At 38.5% G+C, this 19,017-nt stretch overlaps 1 long non-coding RNA gene across 1 annotated transcript in view; it reads left to right on the top strand.

The window, feature by feature from the left end:
* Positions 1-18,770: 18,770 nt before the first annotated feature.
* LOC145538562 (uncharacterized) overlaps positions 18,771-19,017 on the top strand; it is an 82,539-nt gene continuing 82,292 nt past the window's right edge. Inside the window, exon 1 of the long non-coding RNA XR_014077015.1 lies at positions 18,771-18,996. This is a non-coding gene — a long non-coding RNA (uncharacterized LOC145538562). The remainder of the gene's footprint in view (positions 18,997-19,017) is intronic.

The raw sequence follows: 19,017 nt of genomic DNA, 5'->3' as shown, positions 1-19,017 counted from the left end.
GAGGGGCAAGTGAAAAGATGGATGGATTAAAAGTTGAAGATGGATGGACTAAAAGTTGACCAGTGGGATGTGGCACCATCAAGTTGGCTCTGAAGAGAATCTCAATAAAATATGTTGTAGTAAGAGAAAGCACAGTGCAAAAAGTTCATGGGTTGAACTAGATACACCCAGATAAATATTGCAACTTTGCTATTAACTAATGCAGAACCATGGAGGAACAGATAAAACTACCATATAGTGGGGAAGAAGGTTGCAAATACTGTTGCACATGAAGCTTTTGGTGTATAATTCATGTGTTATTATAATCCTTTCTTTTTTTAAATTTTTATTAAGTTATTTCATTCATCTTTTTGCACAAGTAATAACTGCTCTTGGTAAAATTTTAAAAATTGTAAAAGGAGGCACAGTAAAAATAAATTTTCTTTCATCCTTGTATCCCAGCAACCTGGTTCCCCTTCACAAATGCAAATCCTGTTTTACGATTCTTATATATCTTTCCAGAAGACATGCATATTATTCCTTTATTTCTCCCACAGATGGTAGAATGATATATGGCTGTTTTTACTTTATTTTTCTTAGAAATCATTGCATCTAAATTCAAATAAAATTGTCTTCTTATTTTTCTCCTCTCTTCTTGCCTCCTCTTCTCCTTTTTCAAGTACATAATATTCCACTGTACTATAATTTGACTGCCCAATCCCCTACCAATGAACATTTAGGAACATTTCCAGTATTTTATTACTGGAAACAACACTTTAATGAATATCCTGGTAAATAATCATAGAATTGCAAGTTCAAAAAATATGGGCATTAGATTAATCCCTAAAAAGTTGTAACCAATTAATATTCTCATCATCACTGCTGTGTTTATTTCTTCATATCAAAGTAACAAATCCAATATCTTGATTTTTGCCCGTCTAAAATAATAAAACATGGTGTATTTCTTTCATTATGAGTGAGGTTGTGTGAATTTTTCCATATGTTTAAAGATCATTAGTTTTTTTATTTCTTATGTAAGATATTTGTTTAGTTATCTGTTCTTACCCTCTGCCTGCGCTTCTCTAGATTTATTGGTTTTGTATTTCAGGAGCTCTTAAGTAAGCAGCCTTTCATTTGTGGTATTTAATTATAATTTTTGACTTTAGCAGAGATTGGTTTTGCAGTGAAATTCATCAATCTTTTCTTTCTTTTTTGGTTTACTGTTATGTAGAGAGAAGTTCCTCACTCTGATTATCTTTAAACTTTATTTCGTTTCAGCTGAAGTTTGTTTTGTTGTATCATATGAGGTAGAGATTATACTTAGTTTCCTAAACATCATTTAAAAAGCTGGTTTAAAACTCAACACTCAGAAAACTAAGATCATGGCTTCTGGTCCCATCACTTCATGGCAAATAGATGGGGAAACAATGGAAACAGGGACAGACTTTATTTTCTTGGGCTCCAAAATCACTACAGATGGTGACTGCAGCCATGAAATTAAAAGACACTTGATATTTTGGAAGAAAAGTTATGAAAAACCTAGACAGCCAAGCTTCAAAAGTATATGAACTGTGAACTTCCAGATGTTCAAGCTGGATTTAGAAAAGGCGAGGAACCAGAGGTCAGATTGTCAACATCACTTGGATCATCAAAAAGCAAGAGAGTTTCAGAAAAACATCTGCTTCTGCTTTATTGACTACACCAAAGCTTTTGACTGTGTGGATCACAATAAACTGTGGAAAATTCTTAAAGAGATGGGAATACCAGACCACTTGACCTGCCTCCTGAGAAATCTGTATGCAGGTTAAGAAGCAGCAGTTAGAACTGGACATGTAACAACAGACTGCTTTCAAATTAGGAAAGGAGTATGTCAAGGCTGTATATTGTCACCCTGCTTATTTAACTTATATGCAGAGTATCATGAGAAATGCCGGGCTGGATGAAGCACAAGCTGGAATCAAGGTTGCCGGGAGAAATATCAATAACCTCAGATATGCAGATGACATCACCCTTATGGCAGAAAGTGTAGAAGAACTAAAGAGCCTCTTGATGAAAGTCAAAGAAGAGTGAAAAAGTTGGCTTAAAACTCAGCATTCAGAAAACTAATATCACGGCATTTGGTCCCATCACTTCATGGCAAATAGATGGAGAAACAATGGAAACAGTGACAGATTTTATTTTTGGGGGCTCCAAAATCACTGCAGATGGTGACTGCAGCTATGAAATTAAAAGATGCTCGCTCCTTGGAAGAAAAGCTATGACCAACTTGGACAGCATATTAAAAAGCAGAGACATTACTTTGCCTATAAATGTCCGTATAGTCATAGCTATGGTTTTTCCAGTGGTCATGTATGGATGTGAGAATTGGACTACAAAAAAAGCTGAGTGCCAAAGAATTGATGCTTTTGAGCTGTGGTGTTGGAGAAGACTGTTGAGAGTCCCTTGGACTGCAAGGAGATCCAACCAGTCCTTCCTAAAGGAAATTAGTCCTGAATATTCCTTGGAAGGACTGATGCTGAAGCTGCAACTCCAATACTTTGGCCACATGATGTGAAGAACTGACTGGAAAAGATCCTGATGCTAGGATGGTTGAAGGTGGGAGGAGAAGGGGATGATAGAGGATGACATGGTTGGATGGCATCACTGATTCGATGGACATGAGTTTGACCAAGCTCTGGAAGTTCGTGATGGACAGGGAGACCTGGAGTGCTGCAGTCTGTTGGGTCACAAAGAGTTGGACATGCATGAGCGACTGAACTGAACTGAACTAAAACATCATTTAATGATAATTAATTTTTTCATAATAGATTTGAAATGTCACCTTTTCATATACTAGATTTCTATACGAATTCGGTTTTATTTGAGGAGATTTTACTTTTTCCTCTAATCACCCTACCCATTGAGAAGCTAATAATACACTGTTTTAATCAATATAACTTTTCAAAATATTTTATGGTAGGATCAAGCTGTTCTGTATAATCATGTAGGTTGTAACTTCTTTTCAGGGCCATTTTTTGCATAAACTATAGATATAATGATGCCTACATTCCTCCCCCCACCATGTCAGAATTTTTCAGTATATAGCCTACACAGCTGATGGGTAATTGTCATTCAATGGTTTAACTTTTTCAGAATTTACTGTCCATCACTGGCTATTTATCTTTTAAAGGAATTTAAGAATTAATTTATATAGCTTTAAAAAGTCCTATTGATTTGTTTTTTTCTTTTCAACTGGGACCCACTGAGTTCACAAATTAATTTAGGGAGAATTAGCATTTACTCATGGCTCAGCCGGTAAAAAATCTGCCTGCAATGCTGGAGACTTGAGTTCAATCCCTGGGTTGAGAAGATCTCCTGGAGAAGGGAATGGCTACCCACTCCAGTATTCTGGCCTGGAGAATTCCATGGACTGTATAGTCCATGGGGTTGCAAGAGTCAGACATGACTGAGCGACTTCCACTTTCACTTTCACACCATACCAAATGATAAAATTAATTCCACTTAAATTGTGTGTGCTCAGTTGTGTCTGACTCTTTGTGACACCATGGACTGTAGCCCTTCAGGCTCCTCTGTCTATGAGATTTCCCAGGCAAGAATACTTGAGTGGGTAGTCATTCCCTTCTGCAGGGGATCTTCCTAACCCAGGGATCAAACCTGGGTCTCCTAGGTTACAGGCAGATTCTTTACCAACTGAGCCACCAGGGATGCCTGCTGAATTATAGATCTAAAAGTAAAGCTAAACAAGAAAAAATTGACATAACATACAGTAAGGATATCTTTGTGAATTTGATGTAAAATTTCTTTCTTAAATGGGATGCAAAAATTCTAACCAAAAGGATAATTGGTTAAACATTTTGTCTTCTGAATATGTAATGAATTCATACTAATCAACACATAATGAACTCCTCCTAATCAATAAGAAAAAGGTCATTAATCTCAGTAGAAAAATAGGCAAGGAATTTGACACTTCACAAAAGATGTTATCTAAATATTCAACTTCATCAAAAAGCAAGGAGTACCAATTAAAGAAAGCCTTCGTGAGACACTCTTCCCAACACTGTAGACTTATTAAATTTAAAAGACCGACAAACCAAGTGTTGGTAAGACATAGAGAGCAACAGTAATTCTCACACATTGCTGGTGGGAGCATAAATTGGTAAAACTACTTTGGAAAATTGTTTAAACATTACGTATGAAAACTGAATATATGCTATGCCAAAGAACCAGCTACTCAACAGAAATATGTACACATTTGCACCATAATTCATGTATAAATGTGTTCACAGCAGCATCATTCAAAATAGCCCACAAACTGTAAATTATTCAAATATTCGTCTACAGTAGCATAGATAAATATACCAATGACTCTGGCATTTGTATATAGGAAAATACTTCTTGTTGTTCAGTCACTAAGTCATGTCCGACTCCTTGTGACCCCATGGACTGCAGCGCCCCAGGCTTCCCTCTCCTTCGCTATCTCCTAGAGTTTGCTCAAACTCATGTCCATTGAGTTGATGATAGCATTAAAAAGGAAAGACTGAAGCTACATGAAGCAACATGGATGAATTTTGCTAAACACTATTTCAAATAAAAGAAGTTAAAGGCAAAAGAATACATACTGTGTTACTTCATTTATATTAAAGTTAAAAAAACCTAGGTAGTACTATTCTGTGAATTAAGTAGTCAGGATGAGTTAATGACGTGGTAAGTATAAAAAGGAACTTCTGGATGCTAATATATCCTGGCTCTTAACCTGGGTGATGGTTGCATGGGAGTGTTCATTTTATGATAATTCATTCAGGTAACACAATTTTTGCCCCTTTCTAACTGTGCATTAAAATACATATATATATATATATATACTTATATCTACATATATATACATATATATATATATACTTACATCTACATGCAGATGTAGGCTTTTAGCTTAGTCAGTTTATTATTTAATTATCATCAAATTTTAAAAATCAAATTATTAAATACCTCATAATAAATATTTTTAAAAGTCCTCTGGCCTACTCTCTGATTCCCTTTTTCTGCTTTCACAGGCATGTAATTTCAAGCGTTTTAGGTATTTAAATATTCATCTATAAATAACATTCTTATACTGCTGTAAGAATTGATTGGATTCTGTGCTTATATATAAAATGTTTATATTTATAATATACTATATTTGTATGCAATAAATTTTATTATCCATTGATTTCAGTTTTAGATACTATCCTCAGATTCCTGATATGGTTAATAAGAATTTAACTATCTTACATAATCTCTCCATACTTCTTCCTCTTATCTTCCCAGCATAGTTATATAAATAGCCCAAAATTGTGTTTACAAATTATGCTAATGAATATATTTTGTATTGATTATATAAATATCATTCATAGCTGACCCATGCGTTACATTTTATTTTGTATTGACTCTTATTTTCCTGGAGGTAAGGCTTGCCGTAAAATCTCTAAATTATATCTAAACTTTTGAAATCTGTTCTGAGCATTCTTACCATTGACATTTCTAATTTAATATATTCATTTTAAACATTTTCTCTAACTTGTTTTCCATAATTTATTGAACTCTGACTCCTTCAACTATTGTCTGTATGCTGAAGACTCCTCAAATGGTTCTATTTGTGGCAACTCATTACTATCCTCTGCAGAACTTCCCTCCAAGATGTTTCCTCTGTGTTCTGGTTCACAGCATCACCTAACAGAAGCACCTGCTACCACTTGACTGGCCACATGGGTTCTTTCACCAAGGCCTGTCAGTTCTTCCTCACTAAATTCTCTTATATCTGTTTCAAGTCTCCTTGCTCCTTGTTTCTCATTGGCTATAATTATTATATTTTGTTTTGTTTTATTTTCATTGGAGTATAATTGCTTTACAATGTTATGTTGGTTTCTACTGTAAACCAAAGTCAATCAGCCATGTGTATGCATATATTCCTTCCCTCTTGGACTTCCCTCCCACCTCCCCTCCATCCCATCTATCTGTTTCATCAAAGAGCACTGAGCTGAACTTCCAGGGCGTTATAGCAGGTTCCCACTAGCTATCTATTTTACACATGGTAGTGTACATATGTCAATCCTAATCTCCCAATTCATCCTACCTACCCCTTTCTCCGCTGTCTATTCTCTACATCTGTCTCTCTATTCCTGCTCTGGAAATAGGTTCTTTGGTACCATTTTTCTAGATTCCACATATATGCATTAACATGCAATATTTGTTTTTCTTTCTGACCTATTTCACTCTGTATGACAAACTCTAGGTCCATTCACACCTCTACAAATGACCTAGCTTTGTTCCTTTTTTTGGCCGAGTAATATTCCACTGGGGCTTCCCAGGTGGTGCTAATGGTAAAGAATCTGCCTGCCAATGCAGGAGATGTAATAGACATGGGTTTGATCCCTGGGTTGGGAACATCCCTTGGAGGAGGCCATGGCAATCCACTCCAGTTTTCTTGCCTGGAGAATCTCATGGGCAGAGGAGCCCCGGGGGGCTACAGAGCATAGGGTTGCAAAAGAGCCAGACTTGACTGGAGCAATTTAACACAAAGACACAATATTCCACTGTATTTTAGCTTACATCATCTCTTGTCTCTGGCCTGGCTGATCAAGTAGACTTCTGCCTGATTTTCTGGTTCCAGTCTGATCATATTCCTGTCAGCCCTTCATACCATCAGCAATTTTATTTTTCAAATCGGGAGCCTGATAATATATTTTAAAGATATTTATAATGCCAAGCTAAAAAAGCAATTAGATAACATGGAAAAATTCTTACGATAACATGATAAAGGAAAATGCCAAAACCAGAACAGTGTATGATGTAATTAAAATTTTGTAAAAGCATATATACTGAAAGGAAATACATCAAAATGTTAATTTGTATGGCGGGCATGGTAGGATCTATGGATCTTCCTACCCTGAATTGAGTAAAAACTACAAAATTTTGTTGACTACCATGAAGCCATCCAAGGACATGAACACAGAATTCTACCCAAGGAAGCCTCAGGATACTCCATGGATTCCAATAGCACGAAGCATACGTGGAGTATCGTTTAGTGAGGCAGACAACAGAGGGAAGCACATTCTGGATAAAAGAAACAGCAGTGTAAGAGCCCAGAGTCATGAGAAATAATGCTGGATTTCAAGGAACTGCAGAGGACTGTTTGGGTTGGGATGCATATGGGGAGGGAGTAGCAGATGAGACTGGGAATCCAGATGACTTAATCCCTAAAACTATGTTATGAGTTTGAATTTACACTACAGGTGACCATGAGGAGCCATGGAAGAGTTCAGTCATAATGTGAACAAATTTAGAACATAGAAAGCTCACCCTAGGAGAAAAGACTGCAATGGGCAAGACTAGAAACTGAGAGAATAATTGGTTCAATAGTTCTCAAACTTTTGCAATTGCTATCCTAGTAAAATCATTTTTAATTTGCAATCTAAGTGTGGTATTGTGATTTATAATAAGAAATACATATTTGATCTTCACCTCTAATTCTGGCACAAAACTTTCAAAACTCTTGGAGTTTCCCTAAGTGATGAGAGCCAATAAGTGTATGTTGTTATGTTCACGAGGAACCTAAGCTTGGACTGCACATGAGCATGGAGGCTGGTTGCCAATGGAGTCAACCACGTGATTAAAGGTTGGAAATTTTAGTCCCACCCCTGACTTCTGAGGATGAGAGAAGGGCTGGACATTAAAGCAATCAGTACTGGCCAATGATTTAATCATTCATGCCTAAGGAATGAAGCTTCCATAAAACCCTGCAAGGACATGGTTTGGAAACTTCCAAGTTGGTGAACCTGACATGTGGGGATTTGGGAAGAATGGCTAGCTGGAAGAGGGCTTAGGAACTTAGTGCCCTCTCATCATACTTTGTCCTATGCATCTCTTCCATCTGACTCTTCCTGTGTTCTTTCCTTTCATAACAAACCAGTGATCTAGTAAGTAAGATGTTTCTCTGAGTCCTGAGAGCAGTTTTAGCAAATTGATGAAACCTGAGCAGGTAGTGATTGGAATCTCAAACCTATAGTCAGTTGGTGTGAAACCCTAGTAAACAACCTGAACTTGCAATTGGCATCTGAAGTGGGGGTGGGGAGCACTCTTGTGAAGCTAAGTTTTTAAACTGAAACTTGACGGTAACTCCAGGTCAGAATTAAGTTGAACTGTAGGACACCAAGCTGGTTTGGATTGGTGTTGACTGCTTGAATTGTAAAGAAACCTCCCCTCACCCCCAAACACACACCTTGGAATTGCTGTCAGAATCCATACTAGGTAATACATACAATCCATATATCGATACATATTAATGTGTATATGCATAAATATAAATGAATCAAAAGTTTCAATAAATAGTACTTGTTTTTAACTCCGACATTTTCTTTTCTATTTCATTTTTTAACAAAAAATGTTGGTCATAATCCATTACAAGTATTTCATAACCACTAATGGACCTCATTCTATAACATGATAAAGACTGAATCTAGGGAGTATTATAATTAATTTATGGAAGAAATGGAGGATGTGGATTAAAAACTAAACATGTCTTAAGAACTATCTGGATGAATAAAGAGGAGGGACTGGCAGTCAACTGAGATTTAAGAAGACATGTCAATAGCAGTTGGTGAAGGATTAGATATGAGACAGAAGGGAAATCACACTCAAGAACAAGTTCCAGAGAATTCCCTGGCAGTCCAGTGGTTAGGACGCAGTGATTTAATTGCCCAGCCTGCGTTCAATCCCTGGTCAGGGAACTAGCATCCTGCAAGCCATGTGGCACCACCCTCCCCAAAAAGATGAGTTTAAGATTTTTTTTGCAGAACTAGGTAGAGGTAGGGCCATTTGTAGAAATGAAGAATGCAATAGGAAGGACACGTGTGAAAGGGAGTGGAGAGTGAGTAATAGTTTAATTTTGGCCATTTTGAATCTTAGGTGCATGTGAAACATTAACATGGTATTGCTTAGTGGAAAAAATTATCTGGATATAGGAAAATAGGTCTCAGCTGAGACCTATTGAAGCAAATTACAGATTTAGAAGTACAAAAAAATCTATAAACGATAGGGGGAAATGTAGAATGAGAAGGAAATAAGCTCAAGGACAGAATTCTGGGAAATATTGCCATTTGGGTGATTGATGATGGACAAATAACAAAGGACAGAGAGGAAGGAGGAGAACTGGGAGTCAGCTCTGGAGGCTGAGAGAGGACAGTCTGGAGAAGGATCGGTCAATAGTGCCACATGACAAGAAGGGGAAAAGGATCATTGAGAACTTTAACAATAAGTGTTGCTGGAGAAGTGAAAGTGTTAGTCGCTTAGTTGTGTCCAACTCTTTGTGAACCAGCGTACTGTAGTCCATGTGTATTGATGATCCTGTTCGTGATGCCCATTGTCTTGCTGTTCACACTGTCCACACTGTTCACTGAACCCGTGGTAGGCAAGGCGCAGGCTAAGAGGTTGGAAGAAAACTCGAGGAATTGTAGGAACTGCAAACACGTTTATTCTCTCCTGGCTGGTGCAGCAGCCATAGAAGCAGACACAACATAACACAACATAACCGCACACAGCTCCCAGGGCTTTTCCAGGTGAAGATTACATAAAGAACAAAAGTAGCCTATGGCCAAGCGAGTACCTCGTGACATTCAGGTACGCTGCCATAAGCAAGCTCAGTTGTTACATAACTGTGCAAAGTCATTGTTTACAGAACATGGGGCTAGAGGGTGTGAGAACATGGGGTGAGAGAGCCTGACCGGCACCATCTTGTTAATTTCCCCACACCACAGAATTCTCCAGGCAAGAATACTGGTATGGGTTGCCATTCCTTTCTCCAGGGGATCTTCCTGACCCAGGGACTGAACCTGGGCCTCCTGCATTACAGCTGGATGCCTTACCATTTGAGCCACCGGGGAAGCCCTATGTGTTGCTAGAGAATGGTAAGTACAGGAAGCCAGCTTATAGTAGCTCAAGACAGGACACTTTTTATATTAACAGGGTCCAGAGTATCAGTGGAGGCAAACATACTGTATGTCTAATATCTAAAAGCTGCAAACCAATAGCACGAACTGCTGAAGATGTTCTACCCATTCTAACCTGACAAATGTACCTATATAACCATCTGGAAGGCCAGGCTCGAATGTTGAGCTCTTTGATTCTTCAGAGTTCTGTCCTGGATTGTGGTAGTTTGGAGAGGTCAATGCCAGCCTACAGGAGCCCTTTTTTGCTCCCACCCCATAACCTCCATACAGTGAGGAACCCTGCACCCATAACATATGTATGGCCACCCAGCCTGTGAGTCCAAATTCCATCCACACCTCTTTCCCTGCCAGCATTCCCCTTATATCTATCCCTTGGCACTTGGAGTGTGCCCAGCAACATGGTGGTCTGCCTTCTAGAGAGCTGACCAGAGAAGCACTTCCCAAAATAATGGGTGAGCAAAGGCATATTTACATACCAGGGGGAAGAAACTAACCTTGGGGGAGTAGTAGAGAGCCTGAAAAGAGTGAGTGATTGACAGCCAAGTCCCTATAGGAGATGATAGGGGTCAGGATGGCACACAGAGCAAGGACAAAGGAGGGCTCCCGCCTCGATGGGAAGAGAGGAGAATTATGGATCCAGGGTAATTTGTAGAGGGAGAGGGAGTTTGAAAGCACTCATGCTTTATTCTTTCATTTTCTTGGCCAACTGGGAACCCATCTCCATGGAAAGAAAGTGGTTGAGGTTGAGATGGGGAGAGGAACCCTGACAAATATGGTTGTTTTTCTTAAGGAAAAAAGAAAATCTCCCTGCAGTAGCAGTGAGAGGGGCACAGAGAGGAATGGAAGACTACCAAGTGGCCGTCAAGACCAAGCTAAGTTTGGAGCAAAAAAAAATTCCAGGTTGCTATAATACAAACTGCATGACTGTGGGATTTTTCTTGGCTGTGAAGGAACCAGAGACATAATGTTCACTATGAGGTAAAGGCAGGATCTTACTCAGAGGTGGTTTGGTGAACATTTAATGGGTTATTATATGATTATTTCTGAGATTTTTTTCTTAATATCAGGTCACAGAAAATGGAAACGGAAAGGATCTCCTTCCTCTCCCCAAAGCAAAATGGCTTGTTATAAGGTACTCCAAGAATGCATGCCTCATTTGCAAAGTCCAGCTTTAAGGAAGAGGTCTCCACTTCCCTTAAGAATTATTTCATAGCCTTAGAGTTCTTGTAGCCAGGAAGCTGACTTTTTTTCCTCCTCTTGATATTTAGTCCAAATTATATTCTTCTTGATTTCAACCTATTATTGTTGGTCATTTCCTCATGGTTAACTTAGAAATCTCTATCCCTTCCTGGTATTTGCACCTTCCAAATATTATGTCGACTTATCACCTGACCTGGCGATAACTGTTTAAAAATATACATTTTTGGTTTATATATAGGATGATGGTTTTTACATCCTATAAACACACTATATCTGGATGTCTAGGGACTCGAGAAAATACACTTTTGTGTGAGTGAAAATATGTAGGCCATATATACCTGATATAAGTAATTACAATCTTCATAATCATTCATTTTAGATTTGCCAACTTGCACATGTGGAAATGTTCAATTTGTAATGTGATTATAACACAAAAACAAAGCATGTTTGATACCTGTGGCTTGGTCGTTTCATGGTAAGTGCAGAAAATTCAAAAAACCGTGTTACATTTCATACTCCCAGCCAAGTCAAACTCTGAAAGTAGCTCTATAATTCTTGGGGAATCTCTTTAAGCAGACTTGTGTCAAGGCCAATTAGAATCCAAACAGCCTTTTTCTAATTGGGGTGAGGTATGCAGCTGAATAATTCTGTCATTAAGCAAACCCCTTATAAAGGTTACAACTCCAAGGCAAACCTCAGCCCCAGGGCTGAATAAACACAGGAGGGCGGGAGTGTAGCATTCCACGACTGGCACCTTCACCCCAGAAGCCCTGAAGAGGGGCATCTGGGATTTCTTTTTATGCTATTGCCATCCATTTCTCCCCCCATCCCTGGCTTTTCTCATACGGGGCAAAGAGAACAGAATTAAGTGGGCGAATGTAAGTTTTCCATTAACTTTCACCTTGTCAAGAAGCCATATCGTTTTTTTTGTTTTGTTTTGTTTTGTTTTTTCCTTTGGGGAGATAAGAGCATTCATTTGAGAATTTTATAAAACTGTTTCAATTATTGGGTAAGCCCATGTCTGCTCTGGCATTCTTGGCTTATTCAAATTTGAGCTCTTCTTTTTCGAACTTATTTCTTCCTACTGCTCCTCATGTCCCCAATCACTAGCCACCATTCACTACTACCCTTAATAGAATACTCTATATTTCATCTTTATCTATCTAATTTATCATCTATCTATTTATCTCTATCTTTGTTCACATCATTGCCCCTGACAGGAATACTCAACCATTCATAATATTTTGCACAGGCTTGAGAAGTTGGCTTATCAGTTTCAGACCCTGACTCCACCAGTTATAGACGGTGCAATATTGGGTAAGGCATTCAACTTTTCTAAGTCTCACTTTCCTCAACTGTAATGGGTTGACTTTATTGTTTTTTAATTAATTATTTAATTAATTTTATTTTTGGCTGCTCTGGTCTTCGGTGCTGCACTCGGGCTTTCTCTAGTTGCTGTGAGCAGTTGCCACTCTCTAGTTGAGGTGCTAGGCTTCTCATTGCAGTGCGGTGGCTTCTCTTGTAGCAGAACATGGGCTCTAGGCACGTGGACTTGTAGTTGAGGCTCCTTGGCTTAGCTGACTTGCAGTAAGTGGAGTCTTCCTGGACCAGGGAGCAAACCCGCATCTCCTGGGATTAATATAAACTTTGCAGGTTTTGGGGGGCAGGAATAAAATTATATTAAAGTATACTAAGCACCTAATAATAATAAGTAATACTTCATCCTGTGATGTAGATTGGGATCTTTAAGAAAGACTTTGAAAGGGAGATTTGTTTGTAGGAAATTTATTAGGGAGTGTTCTTGGAAACAATACCTTTGCTAGTGAAGGAGGTACGACTGGAGACGGGAGAGAGAGGTGGCACTATGATGCAGTTACAATGAAGATCTCAACCCACTTTGTGGAATTCTTTGAAGCTGAGATGGCCTTTAGAATTGCCCCAAACTGTGTCAAGGTGCTGGTCCTTTGTATTGAGCATTGGAGGAGGGCTGATTCTGGGAAGTGAACATGATCTTGGATAAGGTGACTCCTTTCATCTGAGGGCAATTTCCAGTAGCTGACAGACTGAAAGATTAATACTGAAGCAGGAAAATATGCATAGCGTATCCCAGCATCCACAGAGATAGGATGGCTTAGCTCCACTCTTGGCATAGCTCAGATCCACTTTCTAGGAGAAGCTCCTTCATGATTCTGATGGACATATTTACCTGGAGAAACTTAAAAGAAGAATGTTAGCAAGACAGCTAACAAGATAGCAGTTAACCATAGCTGCTACTGCTGTAGCTGTTATTGAGGCTGCAACAGATATTCATCATCTCCTGTCTCTATTACAAATTTTAAATTTCTCTTGGTTAGTTCATACGCTGGTCGAGGTGACTTACCTTCTGGGGATAACCCAGACTCTCATCTCTCAGAGGTCTGATCTCAAGGTCACCGTGCCTTTCTCGGTCTGTGCTGCTTCACTTCTCCATTTACCATCAATATTGGTGAGGAAGTATCAAGAAACACTGAGGTAAATCACATGAGTACCAAACACACTCTTCCTTGCCTCCTTTGTGTAATGGCAAATCTCTCTTCCTTGATAATCAAGGCTAATCATCCCTGCCAGCATAGTCATCTCTTTCCTTGCTGTAGGTTTCTTAACAAAGTGAGTAGAAAGCAGCCATGGCTTCAAGTTTAATATAATGTTCCCTGTTGAAAGCATTTCCTTCTGGGAATCAGCATCCCTAAACCGGCAAGTACAAATTCCTCAAGTCAATGGGAATTATGGTAGTGGCACCACTCATTTCTACTTCTTGGGTCCTGGATTCAGGTACTCTGTGGAGTGAATGTATAATTTCTTAGCTGGCCCACTACACTCTTTCATTATTCCGTCAGGGCAGTTAAGTGGTGCAGCATGAGATACGCCCAATGGATTCAATGGTCTTGTGCCCAGCACCACACTTCCTTTGCTGTAGAGGATTCCTTAGTCTTATGCAGTGCTGTATTGTTAGTATTCCTGTGTTAGTAGTGAAACTCCGCACACCCTCCGCTAATGGTCCTAGCTGAAGCCCTCAAGCAAAAAAAGGCACATCTATACTAAGAATACATGTGGAATATAGGTAGAAGTGGTCCAATATCATCATCAGCTTCTCCAAAATTGTTCTTCTTGAAGAAGTACCATATAGAGGACACAGTCTTATTCTTCAGTGATGACTGTTTCGGGCATTTGGCAGTGGTGGTAGCTCGATCAGCTTCAGTGAAGGAGAGCTAGCTTGTGCTTTAGGTTCAGTGCAGAATTTCCATTCCTCCCATGAGGTTATTCTATTCCTGCATGTATTGTGCAAGAATGGGGGCTTCCAATGACAGGAAGGGTGATGTCAACTATTGAGTCATTTTTTCTATTTTGTTATTTAAGGCCTCTTCTCTGGCAATTGCTGTCATGTGAGGGACATTATGTGATACAAAGATCTTCAGATTTCATGACCACTCATATTGCATTCATATGGATCAGGAAGATCCCCTAGAGAAGGAAATGGCAATCCACTCCAGTATTCTTGCCAGGACAATCCTATGGACAGAGGAGCCTGGTGGGTTACAGTGCATGGGGTCACAATGGCTGAGCAACTGAGCACGCACACATTCCTTTTTCTTAAACTTCGCTACCCCTCACCTGCCAATCTTTTCTCTATCAGGATTCAGAATAACCAATCCAATTAATTACAAGGCTGTATACATTATAAACTGAACTAATCATTTTATACAAAGTAGGTGGCCTGGGGAACAGAACTGAATTTAAAGCCAAAAGCTCTTCTTGTTAGGAAAATTTCCTATCACTGATTTTTTCAGTACTACCCATGAGTACGCAGTAGTGTGGCTTTCATTCATTTTTGGCCTGCATAAAGTTTGAGTTAATCCATCCAAGAATCCACCTGATAGGAAGCATGTCCAAGACCACTGCATATCAAAGATCTTCAGTGACTGGCTCATCTCTGAATCTTCACTGGGTTTATTTCTAACCTAGAATGCATGTGTCTCACCAAGATCTCCAATATACTTGCCACTTCTGGATCATTCTGTCTAATTAACATGACATCATCAAGATATTGGACCAACCTGATTTTCTGTATAATATCTATGTGGTGTAGGTGTTTGGATGATCCTTTGACAGAGAGTGAAAGAACACCAAGGACAAGATAAGACACATACGCTGTTGTCTGTCTCAAGTGATTGTGAACTGTTGCTGATCTTCCATTCTGCTACAATTAGAAAAGAATGCACTTAACCCAATCAGTGATCATATTCAGTCACCTGAGTCTTTATTAATCTGCTCTAACAAAGTTACCATACCAAGCACAGCAGCTATAAGAGGGGCTAGTACTTGGTTGAGACCTTAATAGTCCATTATCATCCTCCAGGATCCATGCTTTGCCCAGTTTCCAGACCTGAACTTCCACCATTCACTTGCAAAAGGTCTAAAGCAAGTATTTCAACAAATATTAGATGCTCTCTTGCCTTCCTCACCAACTTTGGAACTTACTATAATAACTGTTCTTACCTTGCTTCTATTATTATTTTGGCTCCTATTACCTATGTTGTTATCAGGAAGCACAGTTCCATGGTCACGACCAGAGAGCATTTTAACAATTGCACCAGTACTACAAGTTAAGTATCACTGGTGCTCTCTTTATCATCTTTGATGGGATCTTCAATGTTTACGGGTGATCTAGCACCAAAATTCTATTTGTGAGCTTGAGTAGGTAGATAATATCTTCTCTCTCTCTTTCCCCTGAATTTGACTATTTTTACCACCTCCTATTACTCTTCTCCAAGCCACCACTATATCCTATTATGGTCCAGAGTGCCCTTTATCTGGCCCAGCTCCCTCTCTACAATCCTCTTTGGATCTGCTTCTCCTGGTTCACTCTTCTGTAGCATAAATGTCACCTTAACAGACAAGCCATATGTGTCCATCTTATCCTAAAGGCCACTTTCAAGTATTCTCTATCACCTTATATTGATACATTTCTTTTTATAGCACTATCACTGTCTGACATTATATTAGACATGTATCTATTTATTTTCTGTATGTTTATCTTCTATACTATATTGGACTCTGTGTAAGGGCAGAGTTTGTTTTATTTCTTTCTTTATCTTTAGTGCCTAAAATTGTTCCTGATATACAGTAGGCATGAATAGATATTTATCAAATGAATGAATGACTTCTTAGTGTTATCAGATATTGCATTGATGATCTCTGTTGGACATATATGTGAGTTCTGAGTGAATCAATGACAGAAGCCACAGACCTCTATTAAGTTCAGAACGGTCTTCTTTGAGTTAAATTTGGCTTGGATTTTTAAGATGAAAGGCAACATTCTGTTTTCTAAGTGGCCCAATTTCCTTTTGCATTGACATCCATTTTGGAGCCTCTATTGTGCTGTGAACTTTGCTCTTACAGAGTCTATTGTTTGCCTTGCACTAACATAGAATCCCTTGGAACTAAAACAAAAGGGATTAAAAGAGATACCATATCAGTTCATTTTCCAAGGTTTCTTTTCTACTCTTGGCATCTAGATTCTCACGTATCCCCATTACCAATCTGATCCGGGGACTATTAGGAATCTTGTTCTCTCCATAATCTCTGTGCTCTCTTGCTGGGTGTTAGAGGAAGCAAAGAGGGGCAGGGTCACTAAAATTAACTTATTCTTTGTAAATCTTTTGGATAGAATTTTTAGTATGTGATTTTAGTATGTGCATAAGAATCTCAGCTTTTTGTTACTTTGGAATATTTAAGTTATCCAAGTTCAAGTAATATTTACATAATTTATTTAGACATAAATATCCAAATTGGCAAATCTACCAAAGAAGTTACATCTACCTGTGTTTCAGTATTTATTTAAAGTCTTTTCCTTATGTCTCTATACAATATCTAGAGGATTCCCTAGGAGATTAATGGATAGGAGAGAAAGAATTAATGTTTTATAGGTCTACTTCAGAAATATTTAAGTTTTAAAATATCGACCAAGTCTGAGTGAACACCTCGTTATTTTAATTTTTTTTTCTATTTTTGTGTATATTATTTGCAATGCTATTCTACAAAATATAAACTCCCTAAGGGCATGGATTACTTTCTATTTTTTTCACCCTGCTTCTAAAATATCTGGAATAGTTCCTAGCAAATATTAGGTACTTGAAATAAGAATTTCTTGGAAGAATTAAAATCTGGTATTTTTCCTGCTTGTCTGAAATTTCTTTATACCAATGTTTATTTACACCAAACATAACCCACATAAAATTTTTATTGCTTTCCTTCTGCATGGAGAAATAACAACACTTTTTAAAGTATACTTTTGATTTCATCAGTTTTCACAAAGTGTCTTGCTTTTTCTAATTATGTTTATAGGTTTTTAAGATGTGTCAAATTTTCATCATCTCTGGAAATGTAAGGAAATAATAATTTTACATCTTCAGAATATCTGGTATTAGACCTAGATCTCTTCAATGATTTATTTTCTCCACAATATTTATTGAGTTATATTTTATGTAAAACATGGGCCTTATTGGACATTAGGTGTCCTCATTGATTTTATACTCTGGTGGGAAAGACACACATTGAACTAAAGAATTCAAGTGGGTTGAAATTTACAAGAATGATAACTGTGTGCCATGGGAGCAAACATTCACAACGGTGACCTCTCTGAAGACATGATTACTTAATTTGAGATGTAAAGGTTCAGTTGAAGTTAGCTAATCTAAAGATGATAGAACCATGTGTTCCTGGTACAGGATGTTACAAGTTCAAAAGTATTGAGGTGATAGAAAACTTGGTAAATTTTCATTTTTGAAAGTGAAATGTATGGTCCGAGCACTGAGAACAAGGAGCAAAGTATATGATGAGGCCAGAGAAGTTGGCAAGACTCAGACTATGTGGATTCTTAAAGGATATTTGATTTTGAACTTAGAGTCTGATAAGTCTTGTTTTAAACATGATGACACAGTTAGAAATGGTTGGGAAAGTTGCTCTAGCTTCAATGTGGAAATCAGTTTAGAATCATCTTGGAATGCAAATTGGACATTCGAAATATTTCAAATGAGAGATAATGGTGACTTTGACTAAGGTGATGTTAATAGTGGACATAATAGTGGACTAAGGTAAAGAACCTGCCTGCAGTGCAGGAGACCCAAGTATGATCCTTGGGTCAGGAAGACACCCTGGAGAAGGCAATGACAACCCACTCCAGCATTCTTGCCTGGGAAATCTCATTGACAGAGGAGCCTGGCAGTTTACAGTACAGCCCATGGGGGTCCCAAAGAGTCGGACAAGACTGAGCAACTAACACACTTTCACTTTCAAGATGATTTTAATGCCAAGGATGATTGTTGAGTCTCTGCTCCCTTTCCAGAAAGAGAGAACTCACTATCATGTTTTAGATGACTAGAACAGTTCTAGTGACTGTCTCTCCCTTATACTTTTCTAAAAGAATCTGCCCCTTGTCCCAGCACTGAATTATGGGTGGGAAACTGGATTCAAGAGGAACCAACAAAACCCTGTTGGAAGAATTTGAACCATAAAACCTAGAATGGTAGAAAGATGCTGTTGGGTTCTAGAACGCTAAGGAAATATGGCAATGATAATAGAGTTGTTGCTATGGCAAATCAGAGCCACACGCAAGTTGAAACTGTGGAGGCACAGAAACCAGAAATTTCTGAGAATCTGCAGAGAATAATGTAGCAGATTTAAGAGAAAAAGAGAAAGATGAGCCTCTGTGATTCCCAAGAGAAAGAGACACGGAGAGGAGAAGTGACACTGTCTTGGTTTCTAGGAAGCTTGACCACACTGCTTGCAGTTGCATTCTGTAAGTGACTCCTTATTCTTT

The sequence above is a fragment of the Giraffa tippelskirchi genome, chromosome 2, assembly GCF_054371585.1.
Source record: "Giraffa tippelskirchi isolate mGirTip1 chromosome 2, T2T-mGirTip1v1.2.pri, whole genome shotgun sequence".
Lineage (NCBI taxonomy): Eukaryota > Metazoa > Chordata > Mammalia > Artiodactyla > Giraffidae > Giraffa > Giraffa tippelskirchi.
This window is presented reverse-complemented; position numbering and strand designations above follow the sequence as displayed.